General features: G+C 44.2%; 1 protein-coding gene across 1 annotated transcript in view; it reads left to right on the top strand.

The window, feature by feature from the left end:
• The first annotated feature begins 375 nt into the window (after positions 1-375).
• The window catches only part of LOC311245920 (DENN domain-containing protein 3-like), a 117,409-nt gene continuing 98,389 nt past the window's right edge, over positions 376-19,395 (top strand). The window contains exons 1-2 of the mRNA XM_084335944.1: positions 376-431; positions 19,231-19,272. The gene's annotated coding sequence lies outside the window, so the exon portion shown is untranslated. The remainder of the gene's footprint in view (positions 432-19,230; positions 19,273-19,395) is intronic.

Here is a 19,395-nt window from a genome sequence, read left to right on the forward strand (position 1 = left end):
TCTCTCTCTCTCTCTCTCTCTCTCTCTCTCTCTCTCTCTCTCTCTCTCTCTCTCTCTCTCTCTCTCTCTCTCTCTCTCTCTCTCTCTCTCTCTCTCTCTCTCTCTCTCTCTCTCTCTCTCTCTCTCTCTCTCTCTCTCTCTCTCTCTCTCTCTCTTCTCTCTCTCTCTCTCTCTCTCTCTCTCTCTCTCTCTCTCTCTCTCTGCGCATGGTTGATTCTATCCTCGCAGACAAATCAGGAAGCAGCTCTCTCAGCCTGATGACAGAGAGCAGTGTGTGTCTCTGCAGCAGCAGAACAGACCCGACAACTGTTTAGTGTAGTCTGTCTGTAGTTAGTCTGTAGTCTAGTTAGTTGTCTGTAGTCTGGTTGTGATGAACGAGGCAGGAACCTGAGACGCAGAGGACGCTCCAGCTGTTGTTGTGTCGACAGCAGGTCAGTAAACATCGCTAGTTTGTTTGGTTTGGTAGTTTTTACGACGCGCAGAGCTAGTTGCTGTACTTTCTGAAGAACGGATCAGGTTTAGTTTACAGCAGCGATTCTCAAAGTGTGGTCCGCGGACCTACGGGGGATCCTTGACACGAGAACGTTTAAGAACCAGTGTCTACAGCTCAGAGTGAAATCCTTTGTTTTCTGAGCCTCCAACTTGCAGCAACAGTGATTATAATATAACATATTAGAACAGAACACAATAGAAATAGCATACAATGGCAGCAGGCAACACGAATCCAGTAGCTCTAAATTCTACTACAGTCGGCTACAATAATCTCATTATAATACAATAGTCTCATCATAGTACAATAATCACAGTATGGATGGGATGTGTGCAAAATGGCTCTAAATTGTAATACAGTGATCACAGTATGAAGTGGTGTATGTGTGGTCTAGCCTCTTACAATGTGCTTTCATGTTTGTGTTGTGTGCACATAGTTATGTGTCTTGTGTGTTGTGTGCACATAGTTATGTGTGTTGTGTCTTGTGTGTTGTGTCTTGTGTGCACATAGTTATGTGTGTTGTGTCTTGTGTGCACATAGTTATATTATCAACTGGCCTTGCGTCTCGCTCTGCCTTCTGAGATAACCCATTATCTCCAGCACCTAGTGTGATCCGGGGAACAAAACAAATGCACCCACTTGCACGTGACCACGCCACTCCCATGCGTCCCCTATATTACGCCGGAAGTGGTCACGCCTCACCCTTCCTCATTCGGTTCCAACGCGGAAGCAGCTCAGATGCAGTTCTGAACTGGAGATTGTTTGGTGGAGAAAAATTACGCAATGTTGGGCTTCGCCAGAAGTGCGCCAGCCCCCGGATCCTTCTCGGCACGTCCACAGCACGGCGGTCCTATCCTGTGTTTTTTCCTCGTCGCTTGACAGCGGACCGATGGACTTCGCGTAACGTTTAGCAGTCGAGCTACGTCGCGCCCAGGTAGGGCCTGCGCTAGCAGACATTGGTACTGGCATGGGTAATACTGCTCGTTGTCTCATGAGATGCCCGAGTGCTGTATTGGCACAGGGGGCGGGATATTTGGATAAACGTGGTCATCATGACTCACTTATTTATTATTATTTTTTTTTAATCCTCTTTCTCCGATTTTTGGCCGACAGCCAGTGACTCCTTTTTTCACCTGTCAGCGAGGACTCTCATTGGTGAAGTGTAACGCGTGGACGGGCACGCTGCCTTCTTCAAGTCCTGCCTCCGCTGAGTAGGTGCCCAGACCTGACTTGTAGGCATCGTTGTCCACAACGCCAGATCCCCACCCATGACTTGCCCTCCCCCTAACCCAGCCAAACGGGATAGTATAGCGATCAGCCCAAGCCCCAAGCAATGCTGACTCCGGGAGTCGAGATCGCAGCCTCTTGCATTGGTGACGAGCGCAATCTCCGCTATGCCACCTGACCGCCCTCATGACTCACTTTTGAGATGTTTTTTCAAGTATCCTAGCGCGCAGCTAATGCTAATGCTACAATGTTGGGGCGCCGTTCCCATGTACCCCGCCGGGGCTGTCTTTACTCTTCCCTCCTCTTAACCATTCATGCTGACGGTCAATCTGTGTCTAATGTTGGGGGTTTAGCGGAGGCTTATTTACATGGGTGGATGGGCTGACGACAGGGCTCAGGGAAGGTGTGCATTTTGTGAATCTATGAATTGAAAATGGGGCACCCTGATGTAGACGGGATTAACGTTTTCTCTGGTCTGCATCCCCTTAACAATTGTGTGTATTGGGCTAGCCCATTCTGCAATATGTTAATAGAGTTTTCGTTCATTCATTTGTCCCGTCACGGGTGCACACTGCAGGGGAGGTTGTTGCATGCCTACTAGTGGAGCAGTGCTTCACTAGTCATAGACTTTGGTCAGCAGCCGGCACTGGTGTTCCGCGCTTAGTGGTGCAGGTGGCATCGGCCCTTTGCCCTGACATGGTGGAACGGTGTCCCGCCCGGCCGACGCCAAGAGGCGAGTCGGCCCGGCAGGTGGCTGGTGGGCTGTTGAAGCTTATACCGCCGCGGTACAGAATTTAGCAGCAACTAACAACATTGCTCAATTGGCTGCTTTGCTGTCAAAAATGGTGTCTGTGGTGGGGCCTTAGCTTAGGGCTAGCCGACGTCAACCATCGCGCAAGGTTTTGAGGTTATTCAATTTTTGATCCAGCCGCAAGCTATAACCACTAAATACAGTACGGCTCAATACACACAATTGTTAAGGGGATGCAGACCAGAGAAAGACTTTCGTCTTGTTTACATCAGGGTCCCCCATTTTCAATTCATCATAACATATGACATGCACGACATACAGATAGACAGTACTGCTACATCTATACATTTCACATCTATCTATACACTTCAAGTTCACAACATACTTCGTTTTTTTTCTTTCACTGCCCAACCCAGTCCAACCCAGCATCTTTCACTGCCCAGTTCAGCCCAACCCAGTCCAGAATAGATCCCTCTTTCATGTTAATATGTTTTATGCTAATTTTGTGAAGAGTAGAGACACTGTTATTAATGTTTTATGCTAATAAATATTTTAAAGAGTAGAGACACGGTGTGATTATTACTATGATTGAAAATCAATTTAGACAAAGACATACAAAGAAGTAATTATCACAATCAGATACTCGCCAGTTGGCTGGTAAGCCAAAAAGTTAGTTTCCTCCCCTATGTGTGTTGTTTGTTGTGTCTTGTGTGTTGTTTCTTGTGTGTTGGGCAATTCCATGCAAATGTCAACCTCACCATGAAAAAATTTAAATAACATGATCATAACCAAATCAATTTCAAATGTATCATCAAGGTCTATATTTTGAAGTACAAAATAGATTTGATCGTAATATTTATGAGAATGCATGTTTTTTCACACTACAGGAGGAGACACAAATAATGATGTAAAAATTTATTTTTCGATTAACCTAATTGTATGACTTTATGAATGGCCAGAATGGCAAAAAAAAACCAACAGATATTTTTCTAACCTCACCTTTGGTCATGAAGGGCTGTTGTATCAATATGTCAATCAATTATGTACTTTGTGTCTTTACATTGGCAGGTGAAGCATGCTGTTATAATGCCCCTTTATGGGACAGTGAATGTAACATCCATAACGTTTTCCAGGAATGCAATGTCAACCAAACTTCCTAAGTAGGGATGCCCCGATCGATCGGCCACCGATCGCTATCGGCCGATAATCAGTATAAATATGCGATCGGTGATAATGCTTTATTTTCGCATTTCCGCGAAAAACATGATCAAATTCTTAGTGGAGATCTCACAGTCACTGCTGACTTCTCTCTCAGACACAGCTGCTTGCAGCGTACGCCGCCGCCTCCTCCCCAGCCCCTCCCGCACTCATGTAAACAAGAGCGCAGTCTGCTATAGTCTGGTGCATGATGCGGCGTGAGGCTGTGAGCTAACGTTGGCTACCAGTACCTACCGAGCTAACGTTACTGTTTAAACTAAATGACCCAGTGACTACATGAGGCATTGTCTAACGTTATCTAGCTGGCTAGCTACTGATAGGGATGGGTACCTTTCACATTTGAACCGATACGGTACTGGTACCTGTGAATCGATACCGGTACCCAACGGTACCTTTTTTTCTGTACTTTAGTCTCAAGAAATTTTATTTATCTACCTCAGTCGTGAAAAAAATAAATCCAAACTTCAAATAACTACAATTTCGACAGTTTTCGGCTTGCCATTGCTCCGACTGCTTTGTTGTTGAATCAAGTTAAATCCTAGGTAAGCATATATTGTGCGTATGAACGTTGACATGAAAAGAAAAAAGGTAATTTTTTTTATTTTTATTTTTTTGGTATCTCACTTGAATCGATACTCGGTAGTACCGACGTGTTTCGGTTCGGTACCTCAAAAGTACCGAATTCGCTACCCATCCCTAGCTACTGATAGCTGCTGATATCAACAAATGCTCCAGCAATAGTCTAGTGCATGATAAGTTACCTCCGTTGACTCGGTAGCTCACGTTAGCTCACATTAGCTCTAAACTAAATAGTTCACTGAGGCGTTGTCTTAACGTTATCTAGCCGGCTAGCAGTAGCTACAGATAGCTCCTGATATCAATGTCTTATAACATTGACTCGATGCGTATTCGGGCTGAGGGCTTGCTGAATGTGATTTATACCAATACTAGGGTCCAGCTGCAGTGCCGGAGAATCCTGGCCGTAGCTGGAGGCTACTCGAGTACACACAGACAGTGGAGCTGTTTGCAGATAGCGAGCATTTTGACTTGTTACGTGGTGGCGATGTCTCACAGATAATACAAGTACAAGTCTAATTATATAATATATATATATTATAAAAAAAAATAAAAAATAAATATATAAAATAAAACATTTTAATAAAAAACGATCGGTATCGGCCGATATGGCTCAAGACGATCGGTGATCGGTATCGGTGGCAAAAAACATGATTGGGGGCATCCCTATTCCTAAGCAAAGCTAACTTTTATAAAGATGACATATTAGCACCAATTAGTCATTCTGGTCTTATTTTTTTGTATTCTTTACAAGTGTTATGGATGTTACCGTTATGGATGTTACATTGCAAGTGACGGATGTTACATTCCGAATGTGTGTTGTTAAGTCCGATTATGACCCCTTTGTTTGAAGTATAATTTACACATTTTAGTTACACTTATTGAGATAAAGATGAGCCTGCAATAAAAAAAATTGACCTTTTGGATTTTGAGATAGGTGACAAAATACACAGCGTTATGGATGTTACGGAAATTGACAAGCTTTTCGGACTCACTGAACACATGATGAAAACTCTGTGAATATCTTTTTCAAAGAATAACATGTTTACTATCACTTTGTAGGGAAGGGTTTGAGGTACCCAAAATAAAAGCACATTCAGGAAAACCTGGCATTTCCTCTCAAGGAATGAATCACAAAAAAGTGCCGTTATGGATGTTAAATTTTTGCGTTATGGATGTTACACGTCTGAAATAGACAAAAAACACTATCAAAAAATGTGTGTTGTTAAGTTCGATTATGACCCCTTTATTTGATTTAAATCAGAAGTATTTTATGACTCCTTGTTTGATTAAAATCCAACATATTTCCAGACACAACTTTTTCACACATTGTTGGTCTAGGGCAGGCAGAGCAGTGTCCACGTTAGCCTACTGCTAATCGGCTGCTGTCGGCCATCTCCCCCTCGCGTCTGCTCAGCCTACATGTGTATTTGTTATTGTTTTGCCGAGTATCGTGACAAGAAACCCACCCCAAAAAACACAGAAACCCCAAATGAAACCAAACAGAAAGTAAATTAGTATTATTCCAGGGATGACATTTCAAGACAGGCCCCAGAATGAAGGATGCAGTGACCATAAGAGAAGGAGTCAAGCAGAGGGTTCAGAAACGCCACATGTCCATGTCCCTTATGGAGGCTTACCGCTGCACTTCCAACCAAAGAGGACAAGTCCTGGGTCAGTTTTGATCAGATTCGTGAACACCTCAATCCTCACATGGATAACAGAGGGAGATACCATTTCTCTGAACCAGTCCAGGCAGAGTGAATTGGACTTGATTTTTTATAACTTTCTTTTTCATGGTGAGGATGACATTTTCATGGAATTGCTCCAAAACTCATTTTCTGATTTAACCGATATTAATATTGCTGTTCTCTGTATAGAATTATGTTAATCAAATAAAGAGCTATTTTCCAAAAACTTTTTGTAATTTATTTTCAGAAGTGACTGATATTTTTAAACTATTTAAGACCAAAGAAAAGATTATATATTTTTTTGTGATTTTTGTGATGTCACAGTATGATGTCATAATAGGACATTCTAGAACATTTGTGATGGCACAGTATGATGTCATAATAGAACATTCTAGAACATTTGTGATGTCACAGTATGTCATAATCAAACATTCTAGAACATTTGTGATGTCACAGTATGATGTCATAATCGAACATTCTAGAACATTTGTGGTCTATATATATTCTCTCAGAAGATACAATTCTCTCAGGAGGGAAGAAGAAGCAGGCCATGCCGTATGTTCGTGGGGGGAGGCTGTTGTTTGGAGAGGAAGACAGAAGTGCGGCCTGTTCATGTGGGAGGATGGATTGGGAGAGATGCGCCGAGTGGCGGCGTCTGCGTCCGTCGGAACTGTGCAGCGAAGACATGCGTGGGAGCAGTAGTCGGTGGTGGGGTGCGGAAGAAGTGGCTGTGAGAGATCAGGAACAGCGAAGGCCTTGCGATTGATTGGTGGCCCCGGCCTGTGAGCGGCTACCCAGGGTATTGGGAGGATCGTGATGGAAGTAAATGGTGTGAGAAGGGCGAGGAAGATAGCGAAAGGGAACAGGCAGATATGGAGCTAACGACCGATAACGGAGAGGGAAGTGAGAAGGAGGCCTCGGAGATGGTGGAAGACAAAGGGAAGGAGTCGGATGGTGTAAAGAAGAAGAAGAAGGAAGAGGAAGAACGGGAGAGGGAGGAGGAGGGGTGGGATACGGTGAGGAAGAAGAGGAAGAAGCGGACGGAGAGGAACGACAGCGATGGGGATAGTGAGAGTAGGGGGGAGGAGAGGGGGGGAGAAGGGGGGAAGAGGAAGAAAGGGGGGGACGATAGCTCAAGTGGTCCGGGAGACGAGGGTGCAGGAAAAGATGTGGCAAAAGCGGAAGTGATCCATATAGTGGTCAGGCTTGAGGGGGAGAGGGATGAGAGGAAAGTAGGTAGGCTCGAGTGGCCCAAACTCATTGCCGAGCGATTAGGAGAGGTAAAGTACGTGAACGTTTTGTGGGATGGGAATCTGGCCGTAGGGTGTGGTAGTGAGGGGCAGGTGGAGGTGGCTAGGAAGATGCAGAGCATTGGGGGGGTGGGTATAAGTAAGGTGGCGAGAGTAGGGGAGAAGAGGGGGGGGGGATGTAAGGGGGTGATAGTTGGGGTACCGGTCGAGGTTACAGTAGAGCAGCTGGTGGAAGAGCTAAAGGAGGACAGGCGTAATGGCATAGTTAAGAGTGCAGCAAGGATGAAGAGGGGAGCGGAGAGGGCAGTGACGGGGACGGTAGTGATTACGTTTGAGGGTGGGGTTGTTCCTAGGGAGGTATTAGTAGGGCGTAGGATGTATAGGGTTAGGGAATTTGTTCATAATCCTCTTAGGTGCTATAGGTGCCAGGGGTTTGGCCATATAGCTACCACGTGTATGAAGGGGATGAGGTGCGCTAGGTGTGGCGGGGAACATGAATATGGGAAATGTGGAGAGGGAGTGAAGCCGAGGTGCTGTAGTTGTGGTGGGGAGCACAGTGTAGCGTTTCGGGGGTGCGAGGTGATGATGAAGCAGGTCGCGGATCGGAGAGAGAGAAGGGAGGGTAAGTTGACGTATGCTGGGGCGGTTAGCAGGGCAGGACAGGGGAGCCAAGAAAGGGTGCAGGGGGTTGAAGGAGGGCATTTGGCAGTGAGGGTAGAGCAGGTGGAAAGAGACAGGGGAAGGGAGGAGAAATTAGGTATTGTGGCCTTCGTGGCAGGGGTAGTTACTGGTATGGCAGAGGTTACGGGTAGAACAGAGATGGTGAAGATGATTGTTAGGATAGCGGTTCAACATCTGGGATTGGAAGGTCTGGACTGGAAGGAGGTGTGTAAAGAATTGGCTGAGGGGGCTGCGAGGGACAAGGCTGCGAGGGACAAAGCAGCCCAGGATAAGATAGCAGGGGGCAAGGAGGGTCCCGCGGAGGGGGGCTCAGACAGGAAGTAGCAGCAGTAGATGCACTCCAATGGACAATGTAGTTGATGACGGGGTCCAGTAGAAGAAGAAAAAGAAGGTGAAGAAGGATAAGAAGGAGAAGAAGAAGAGCCCATAAAAAGAATTGCGGAGGGCAGTAATACGCCTCGATGCGTCTACTCTGCCGGAAATTCAAATAAGAAGAAGAAGAAGAAGAGAGGAGATGATGTTTGTATTGTGATTGTATGACAAGAGGAGCAGAGAAGAAGGAGACAGAGACGATAGAAATGTGTTTTGAAGATGAGAAGAAGAAGAAGAGGAGTGTAAACTTTCTCAAGTGTGAACGAAGCAAGAATTGTGGAGGGCAGTAATACGCCACGATGCGTCTACACTGCCGGAAATTCAAATAAGAAGAAGAAGAAGAAGAGGCCTAAAGATGGATCACCACTAGTGTAGTATAAGAAATGAGGAGGGAAGGAATACGCCAAGAAAGAAGAAGAAGAAGAAGAAGAAGAAGAGATCATCAAAAGAAGTGCGGAGGGCAGTAATACGCCACGATGCGTCTAATCTGCCGGAAATTCAAAAGAAGAAGAAGAAGAAGCATTTTCTGGCATTTTTTCAGACTACAACATGAATCCAGACTGGTTTGACCCTAAAATAGTCCACCGAAGTCAAACACATGTAAAGCCCTATTTTTGATGGTGTTGTCAGACGTGTAACATCCATAACGCAAAAATGTAACATCCATAACGGCACTTTTTTGTGATTCATTCCTTGAGAGGAAATGCCAGGTTTTCCTGAATGTGCTTTTTGGGTACCTCAAAGCCTTCCCTACAAAGTGATAATAAACATGTTATTCTTTGAAAAAGATATTCACAGAGGTTTCATCATGTGTTCAGTGAGTCCGAAAAGCTTGTCAATTTCCGTAACATCCATAATACTGTATTTTGTCACCTATCTCAAAATCCAAGAGGTCAAAACATTTCTTACTGCAGGGCAGGCTCATCTTTATCTCAATAAGTGTAACTAAAATGTGTAAATTATACTTCCAATTCAAATTGATGCCTTGTCAATGTTAAGTGAAGTTTCCAATGTTCTCTCTGAATGTAACATCCATAACACTGGAATTGCCCTGTTGTGCAATAATATTTTTCTATTTTGGGTGACATGCCCCTTTAGAGAATAGCACTTGGCAGCAGTTGTGCACAAACCCACTAAATATGATGGTATTCCCACTAAATACCACTAAATATGATTGTAACTGAGGGGTACAATTCCCTGACTGTATTGAGAGTATGGTATCATTAAACCACTACTTAGTTATGTACTTTAATTACTGGCCATACAGTACACGGTATATCTGGTGAACACCCACACAAGAATACGGCTTAACAAAGAAAGTTATATTTAGAAGTATTTATTATCAGAGCAGCAACAATAGGTTACAATATTGAGAATTATGAATTGCGCTTATATGGCGAAGAACACTTAAGTAGGTCAAGAGCGTAAGTCCATGAGCATATTAAGATGGGTATAATTGACACCACCTGTAGCATAAGAATTACATAAGGCACACTCGTAGTCAGCTGGAGATACTAAGGGGGTTCCCTCCGGTTGTAAGCCAGCAGGGGAGAGGAATGGTCGGGAGCAAAGTCTGGATCAACGAGGAATAAAGAGACTCCAGATACAGGAGACAGTGCAATAATCCTTTGGTCCGTAGACAAAGCAACAGCTATACTCCGGTATGCAAGACAGCATGGATGAAAGCTAGCCAGCCTCTGTGGGTCCTAGAGGCGGGCTCGACGGTGCTCCTCACAGGGTAGATCCCACACAGCAGTGGGGTAGACGGTTCTCTGCTCCAGCAGCCACAGTACCAAAGCAATATAATCCAGCCGCAAAAGGCTCTGCATTCGCCGGTGTAGGTTCTCCGGTGTACATATCCAACGGTTCTCGTCTAGGACTCCTCGGATGGCGGCACGAGTTTAGGCCGCCTAGCCTGGATAAGTGCACTAGCTAGAGTACGACGAACCGGTGGTAATGCTGGTCACTGTAGAACGGTAGCCGCACGATACACTATAAATAATAGACTATTACTTTACAATAGAATAAGTCGAACTCGACGATACAGCGTTAAACTCTGACACTTTAGCTATCTATTCGCACACGGTTCTCAAGGCTCTATTTAGGGGCAAAAGGGGCCCACTTCACGGCACGGCACGTTGTATCGTGGTGAAGGCTTCAACGTTTTTGGTCAACTCACTTTTAGGCTAAGACTACTGCTGTATCCACCTGCGACGTATTTATACGTAAGGTGAACAATCTAGTGCCAACCTCAGTTCTGTCTCGTATTACTGCGCAAACCTGGACATGTTGAGACATGTCTTAGCGGTAGCTTTGAACTTGCCATTGGGGGTATGGCCGTTGGCGCCTAGGGGTCGCTGTCCAATAGGAGAACGAATATTATGGTCTGGCCTGTACCTAGGTAAAGGGATATTCCGTGTATATATACAAAGAATATACAAGGGATATCAGACGATATACAAATATTATACAATATATCTCAAGTAATAAATATATATATTCGGTTTAATCTGACCCTTTGTAACAATGATGGTATTCCCACCACTGTTCGGTCACAAGGCCTCATGATCTAAACTACCTCTAGCTTATGACTCAGCTGGGATTCTGGGACTTTGATCACTGACAGAATCACATGGCTGGTCAGTAAAACCCACCGCTGACTGACTGACTGGATGTGAAACCTCCTACCTTTAACTGAGGTAGGTCTATCCCATATTGTGGTGGTCTCTCATATTGTGGTGGTCTGTCTCATATTGTGGTGATCTACTGTATCTCATATTGTGGTGGTCTGTCTGATATTTTGGTGGTCTGTCTGATATTGTGGTGGTCTATCCTATTGTGGTGGTCTGTCTGATATTTTGGTGGTCTGACTGATATTTCTGTGGTCTATCTCATTGTGGTGGTCTGCCTGATATTGTGGTGGTCGATCTCATAGTGGTAGGTCCATCTTCAATCAATAGCTGAGAAAAAAAAGTATGCACTTTGCTACTAAGTAATATGATATTCCTTTATTGATCCCCTTGGGGAAATTCAGGCATCATAGCAGCATGGGGGAGGGGAGGTACAGGTAGTAAAAACAAGCAGTGTAAACAATATAACAAATCAATATAATTATAACTAACTAACTAACTAACTAACTAACTAACTAACTAACTAACTAACTAACTAACTAACTGAAATATACAGTATTCACTTAAGGTGCAGTATGCATAAGGTAGTATTATTGTCCTTTTAGGTTCCTAGTAGTTGTAGTTGGATGTCTGGCAGCAGTCCCTGCCCACTGTTGCCTGATGGCCGCTGGTATGAAGGACTGGCCGAGGCGGTTAGTTGAGTGTCGGGTGGGTATGAGTCTGTGACTGAATGTGCTTCTCATGTTGACTAGCTCGTCGTAGAGGGGGTGGGAGGGATTCCCCAGGATAGCAGCCAGCTTCCTTCTAATCCCCCTCTCTGCCACCACCTCTAGTCTGACCAGCTCGACTCCCACCACGGAGCTAGCCTTCTGTGCCTATTACTACCTAGTACCTACTATGCTAATAATATTATGTCTATACTACTACGCTAATATGACTATAATACAGTATGCTATGTCTATACATCTACTACCTACTATGCTAATTTGCCTATATTACTAGTACCTACTATGCTAATATGTCTATATTACTACCTACTATTAGGGGTGGGAATTGCCAGAGACCTCATGATACGATACTATTGCGATACTTGCGTCACGATAGTATCGCGATACTAAATATATCGCGATACCAGCGTTTCCGTTAGAACATATTCGTGCCGGTCTGTTTGTCCTGCAAGATTTCTATCCCCGGACATATTCGAGAAATGCCGGTCAGCCTGGTTTTCCTTTTTACCAGCTGAATGCCACCATCGGCGCCAATGTTAACGTTAATATCGCCTAATCTATGTTTTAAATTATGGCTATGTGTCTAATCTGCCCATCGCATTATCAAAGACTATTTTCCAGTCAGTGCTGTCAAGGCTGTTTATCGCGTCGTTGCCGTTTCAGAGCAGTTAGAAAAGCCCCCGTTTTGATATAAAAAACAGCTCATTCTGGAGCATTCTATGAAAATCGTCTTTTAGTGGAATATTCCACAACGTTGATATTCGTCGGCCTTTTTATGAATCGTTTTCAAATAAACGCTAGATGATCAATATTTTTATATTATACGTGCACGCAAGCACATTACGGCCGCGCGCGGATAATCGCCCCGTTGATTTCCTCTCGGACTTTTAGTGAAAACGAAAGAAGACATTTCACAAAACAGCTTATAACTTCATCAAACGTACTCTGATTATCCTAACACTGATAACATAGAGTCCTTACCTGACATCAGATGGTATCCAACTGGTATATTCCAATTCCTGATCACCATTCGAAAAAATCGATACGTGTATGGATCCAACGCGATACTGTAGAACTCCATGATCAGCGGGGATCTGAGGTTCCAGAATGAACTGTGTGAATGAATGAATGAATGAATGAATGAATGAATGAATGAATGAATGAAAACTTTATTTAACAGATTGCAGAATGGGTACAATACAGTACGGCTCAATACATACAATTGTTAAGGGGATGCAGACCTGAGAAAGACGTTTGTCTTGTTTCCATCAGGGTCCCCCATTTTCAATTTATATAGATATATATGAATTAGTCACTGGTAACCCTGGCTGGATCAGTGAACTGGAAAATGTGGATATAATGTCGCACCTCAGCCAGGATAATTAAACTTTCCACTCGGGCCTGATATACCTGTTTGTCGTTATGGTGGCCAGACAGGCTCAAAAAAAGAAAGAAAAAAAGATTCACATCCGAGCGGCGCCATCCGCGCTTTATCAGCGTGAAGCAACATGTAATGATTGTTTCGTTCATCGCATAGGCTATTTAATTTGAGCCTATTTTAATACAATTCAAATAATAAAATTGTGCTTAGAGAAATTATTTTCACCGGACATTATGACCGGAGATATTTAAATATTCGGACTTCAACATATTTTGCCAGTCAAATACCGGTAATTACCGGCTAACGGAAACGCTGCGCGATACACTGAGGGCTAAATCCACAAAGAATGGATTGCACAGAGCAAGTTGCACCCTTACTTAAAATTCATTATGAATTGAAAATGGGGGACCCTGATGTAAACAAGACGAAAGTCTTTCTCTAGTCTGCATCCCCTTAACAATTGTGTGTATTGAGCCGTACTGTATTGTACCCATTCTGCAATCTGTTAATACAATTTTCATTCAATCAATCAATCTGCACAGTGATTGATTGAATGAACAATTTCAATTCCATTCTTTGTGGATTTAGCCCTGAGTATTGCGGGAGTTTTTATTTTGATAACATTTAATTTATTACCTTTTTTCAACTGCAAAGTAAAACTTTGTCAACATGTTTTATCTAATAAAATAAAGTTCAGTCTGTTCATCTCACTTCAATCATTTTTATTGCAGAACATGGTATTTTCTCAAGCAGACGGATGTAAACACTGTAATCTGTGTTGCATGTACCTGACAAACTGAACTGTTTGTATTACAGTCATATTCCAACTTAACTGAATGTGTGTGTGTGTGTGTGTGTGTGTGTGTGTGTGTGTGTGTGTGGACTACTGTACTATTACAGGTATTGAAATGAACAATGCAACTTCCATGCATTGAACATTCCACTTATATATCCATATCCGTCTGCATATAATCCTCCTATATACCTACTTATACACCTGCATATAACCCATATAACCCTGTATGATAGCATGTACAATAATGCGGTATATGCTGTATATATATTAATTCTTACCATATATATATATATACATCCACCTGTCGGTACATACCTGCACATAATCCTTTTACATATCTGTAGATAATATTATCTATATCTGTAGATATCCCTTAACTTCTCTTACTAGTTACGCTACTGGTCAGTATGACTTACTAGGGATGCACCGAATGGGAAATTCTTGGCCGAAACCGATACCGAAAATAGGAAACAGTTGGCCGAAAACCGAATGCCGAAAGGCCGAAAATGATTAATATAAATATATATATATAATGTTTTTTTTAATTTTCTTTAGCTACCTGATTATGGCAAAAGACATGATTATGGCTAAACTTAACTTAAATAATATTAATAATCACTTATGGGCCCATAAAACATTTATTCAGCACTTTTGAATGCATACATTAATTCCAGACGGACTGCTGAAAGATTGTACAATTTAAACATTTTCTCTTTGCATACAACAAAATGTGCATTAAAGTCAAGTGCATTTTCTTTTCTCTGTAGGATAACTACAACAAAGTGCATTCAGAACAAAGCCAAGGTGCTTTAAAACTGCATAACGATCTGCATAGACCACCGCAACACTTCCGGGATTCTGAAATCGGGGAGGAGATAGCGGGGGGAGCAAATGAATGAATGTGGATGAGAGCCTTGATGTAAGTGGTTGCCGCTACGGCTGTGGGGGTGCTAGAGACATGATCGAATAGACTTGTATGCGCCTGAATCTCCTGAACACGGCGTGAGCCATTCCTAATCGATCAGAACTAAATCGGCAGAGAAAAAGCGCAAATTGACCTTGCAGAAGTGGAGCAATCTTCCATTTACTTAGGCATGTACCTTTAGGCGAAAACGGTCTACAGATTAACAGGTTAAGCACCTATTCCCCATGCACATGCGCAGATTGCCCACGGCTTGTGACGCAACGCACACCCGCCCTGGACTGTTCCATCAGAGGGGGGAGCTTCGGTGGTAGTGTGAGTGGCTACAGACCACTGCACTTAAATATAAACATTAGTCTACCTGGAGACTCAATGAGGTAATTGTAGATGTCGCCATAAGACGCGTCTGGTCATTTAGTGGGATCATTGTTTCATTATCCTGTTCGGCTGAAAGGACACTGGCCACCGAAGCTCCCCCCTCTGATGGAACAGTCCAGGGCGGGTGTGCGTTGCGTCACAATCCGTGGGCAATCTGCGCATGTGCATGGGGAATAGGTGCTTAAAAACGGGCCGATTTAGTTCTGATCGATTAGGAATGGCTCGCGCCGTGTTCAGGAGATTCAGGCGCATACAAGTCTATTCGATCATGTCTCCAGCACCCCCACAGCCGTAGCTGCAACCACTTACATCACGGCATCATTAATTTGCTCCCCCCGCTATCTCCTCCCCGATTTCAATGTAACGTGGAAGTGTAGTGGTCTATAAAGACACACACACACAGGACTGTTGTATTTACTACATCTCCCATGACTCTTAGCGGGGGATGACGTAGATTACGTCATCACAACAACACTTTAGGTTACGAACTTTACGCAACCCTGTTCTTTGACATTCAGTGATATATTTCCGGTGTTAAAACCCTTTTGGCCGAAAGAGCCTTTTTAACAATTTTCAGCCGATAATTTTCGGTGGCCGAATTTTTGGTGCATCCCTGTTACTACTAGGGCTGTCTTAAATACTTCGAAGCTTCGAAGCTTCGAACATTTAAAAAAAAATCGAAGTAAAAAAAAAAAAAAAATCGTTCAAAAAAAATGTCGACGTTTTTTTTTTTTTTTTTTATGCTTCTGTGTGTGTGTGTGTGTGTGTGTGTGTGTGTGTGTGTGTGCATGGGGCCATTGGGTGGGGCCGGGGGACAAATACACTGGAGGAAAGTAACCCAGCTCAGCACTGCCCAAATTATATCATCACTATTGCCTGTTTGAAGGATATCATCCTCAAACACATATACACCACCTACACGCCTATTCTCAGTCCTTGCCCCACAATGGTGGAATGAACTACCCACCCCAGTTAGGACAGCCGAATCCCGTCCAATCTTTCGCCGTCGACTAAAGACGCACTTCTTCAACCATTATCTGAAATAAAATTAAAAAAATCTAACCCTAACTAACCTTACTGTCATGCACTTGTCCTAATAAACTAACCTACACTGTAACACGCAACACTTTGATGAATATTGTTACTCAGCTGATAGAGTTGTATCATTCCTGATGACCTGTCGTACAGAACTTATAAGTCGCTTTGGATAAAAGCGTCAGCTAAATGACTAAATGTAAATGTGAATGTAAATGCCTTGTAGAATTCCACACATAAGAAAGAAAGATACTGGGATGAATAAACAAAATAGGAAATAAAATGTAGAAATGCATGCAATACATAAATAAATATGAATCTCCATATATGAAATAGAACATTTAGATAAGGTGCTACTGAGATGTTTTGGTGAGTTCTTTGTTTTTTTGTGGAAGTAGCCCTTCTTAAAAATGCATGAACATTCACTGATAATTGGTCTGTAGTGGAGTCTACAAGGTCTACATTGCCGGACCTTGTAGACTGACATAATTCTGTGCATAGTTTAGTCTACACAGGCCATATTTCAAATAATCAAAATCTTACTTCATTCATCTTAAACATTCTTGATTTGGGGGATTGGTAGTTCCCATGAAATCTGAAGTTGTTCAAACGACAACAGCGATCCACCTTGAATTAAATCACACAGCCGTGTTGGCTGCGTCACAGTCACAAAAGGGGCTACTTAATTCATTAATCCAATCCACTTTATTTATAGAGCACATTTAAAAACAACAAAGTTTACCAAAGTGCTGTACAAGTCCCACAACATAAGATAAAAAATAAAATAAAATAAAAATTATTAAATTTGTTTTTTTTAATTAATTAGCTTTTGTCTAGCACAGTCTCTGGAGCGTAACAGTAAGAAGCATTTTGTATAAAAGTATTCTGTACTTCTGTATGACAACTATTAAAGAAACTTGAGACTCAGCCCCCCTCAGGACCACCTCCTAGCTGAGACTCAGCCCCCATCAGGAGACTCAGCCCCCCTCAGGACCACCTCCTAGTTGAGACTCAGCCCCCCTCAGGAGACTCAGCCCCCCTCAGGACCACCTCCTAGTGGAGACTCAGCCCCCCTCAGGACCACCTCTTAGTTGAGACTCAGCCCCCCTCAGGAGACTCGGCCCCCCTCAGGACCACCTCCTAGTTGAGACTCAGCCCCCCTCAGGACCACCTCCTAGTTGAGACTCAGCCCCCCTCAGGACCACCTCCTAGTTGAGACTCAGCCCCCCTCAGGACCACCTCCTAGTTGAGACTCAGCCCCCCTCAGGAGACTCAGCCCCCCTCAGGACCACCTCCTAGTTGAGACTCAGCCCCCCTCAGGAGACTCAGCCCCCCTCAGGACCACCTCCTAGTTGAGACTCAGCCCCCCTCAGGAGACTTAGCCCCCCTCAGGACCACCTCCTAGTTGAGACTCAGCCCCCCTCAGGAGACTCGGCCCCCCTCAGGAGACTCAGCCCCCCTCAGGACCACCTCCTAGTGGAGACTCAGCCCCCCTCAGGACCACCTCCTAGTTGAGACTCAGCCCCCCTCAGGAGACTCAGCCCCCCTCAGGAGACTCAGCCCCCCTCAGGACCACCTCCTAGTTGAGACTCAGCCCCCCTCAGGACCACCTCCTAGTTGAGACTCAGCCCCCCTCAGGAGACTCAGCCCCCCTCAGGACCACCTCCTAGTTGAGACTCAGCCCCCCTCAGGACCACCTCCTAGTTGAGACTCAGCCCCCCTCAGGAGACTCGGCCCCCCTCAGGAGACTCAGCCCCCCTCAGGAGACTCAGCCCCCCTCAGGAGACTCAGCCCCCCTCAGGAAGGCAGGAGTTCTGTGGTGAGTCGTGACCCCAGCGTCAGGACAGCAGCTCTGTGTGTCTCTGTCTGCTCCATCCACATGAGTCTCATTTACCCAGAGGACAAGAGACACCCTGAGGGAACAGATAGATTAGATTAGAGAGAGAGAGAGAGAGAGAGAGAGGGGGAGAGCGAGGAGAGAGTGGAGAGAGTAGAGAGGGAGGGAGAGAGGAGAGAGTGGAGAGGGAGAGAGAGAGAGGGGGGAGAGAGAGGAGAGAGTGGAGAGAGAGAGAGAGAGAGTGGAGAGAGGGGGGAGAGAGAGAGGGGGGAGAGAGAGAGAGAGAGAGTGGAGAGAGTGGAGAGGGAGAGAGAGAGAGGGGGGAGAGAGAGGAGAGAGTGGAGAGAGAGAGAGAGAGAGAGAGAGAGAGAGAGAGAGAGAGAGAGAGAGAGAGAGTGGAGAGAGGGGGTAGAGAGGAGGGGAGAGAGGAGAGAGTGGAGAGAGATAGGGGGGAGAGAGAGAAACAGAGAGACAGGGGGGGTGAGAGAGACAGAGAGTTGGGAGAGAGGGAGGAGAGAGAGAGGGGGGAGAGGGGGGGGGGAGAGAAAGAGACAGAAAGACAGAGGGGAGAGAGAGATATATAGGAGAGAGAGATGGGGGGAGAGAGAGGGAGATATATATATATAGAGAGAGAGATAGACACAGAGAGAGAGGGTGGGGAGAGGGGGAGAGAGATAGAGGGAGGAGCGAGAGAGAGAGAGAGAGAGAGAGGTAATGAATATTAAAGGTTCAAAGTGAATGTTGTGGTCTGTGTGACTGTAATGAAACAGCAGAGGTCTGTGTCACCTAGCCACACATACTGTAGTAGATAAGGGACTGATATCCTGTTTGAAAACACCCTGTTTCTTTACATGTTGTTGTTGATTATAAGTGTGTGTGTGTGTGTGTGTGTGTATGTGTATGTGTGTGTGTGTGTATTTTAACAAGTATACTGAAACATGAAGGGAAACTACAGAACAGAAGTAAATAGATCGGTTATCCTTGTAAGGGACACTATAGAACAGAAATACATACTGTAGATCAGTTATCCTCCTAAGGAAAACTAGAACAGAAATACATAGATCAGTTCTCATAAGGAAAACTAATAGAACAGAAATACATAGATCAGTTCTCCTCATAAGGGACACTATAGAACAGAAATGCATAGATCAGTTCTCATAAGGGACACTATAGAACAGAAATGCATAGATCAGTTCTACTCACAAGGGGAACTATACAACAGAAATTATCTGATGGTTTTATTGGGGTCTTCTTTCCTCTTCTCCAGGTTCCTTCTCTGTCGCCATGGTTACGATCCAGCGTGTCTGAGGTATGTTCATTATTTTCTATTGGTAATAATTTCTTATTGTCTTGTGCCCTCTTGTGGCCATTAACTGTATGACACTATTTAGTGATGCTGTTTTTGAAAAGTGCTATACATTTATTTATTTAT

This window comes from Notolepis coatsorum (genome assembly GCF_963971535.1).
Source record: "Notolepis coatsorum genome assembly, chromosome: 19".
Taxonomy (NCBI): domain Eukaryota; kingdom Metazoa; phylum Chordata; class Actinopteri; order Aulopiformes; family Paralepididae; genus Notolepis; species Notolepis coatsorum.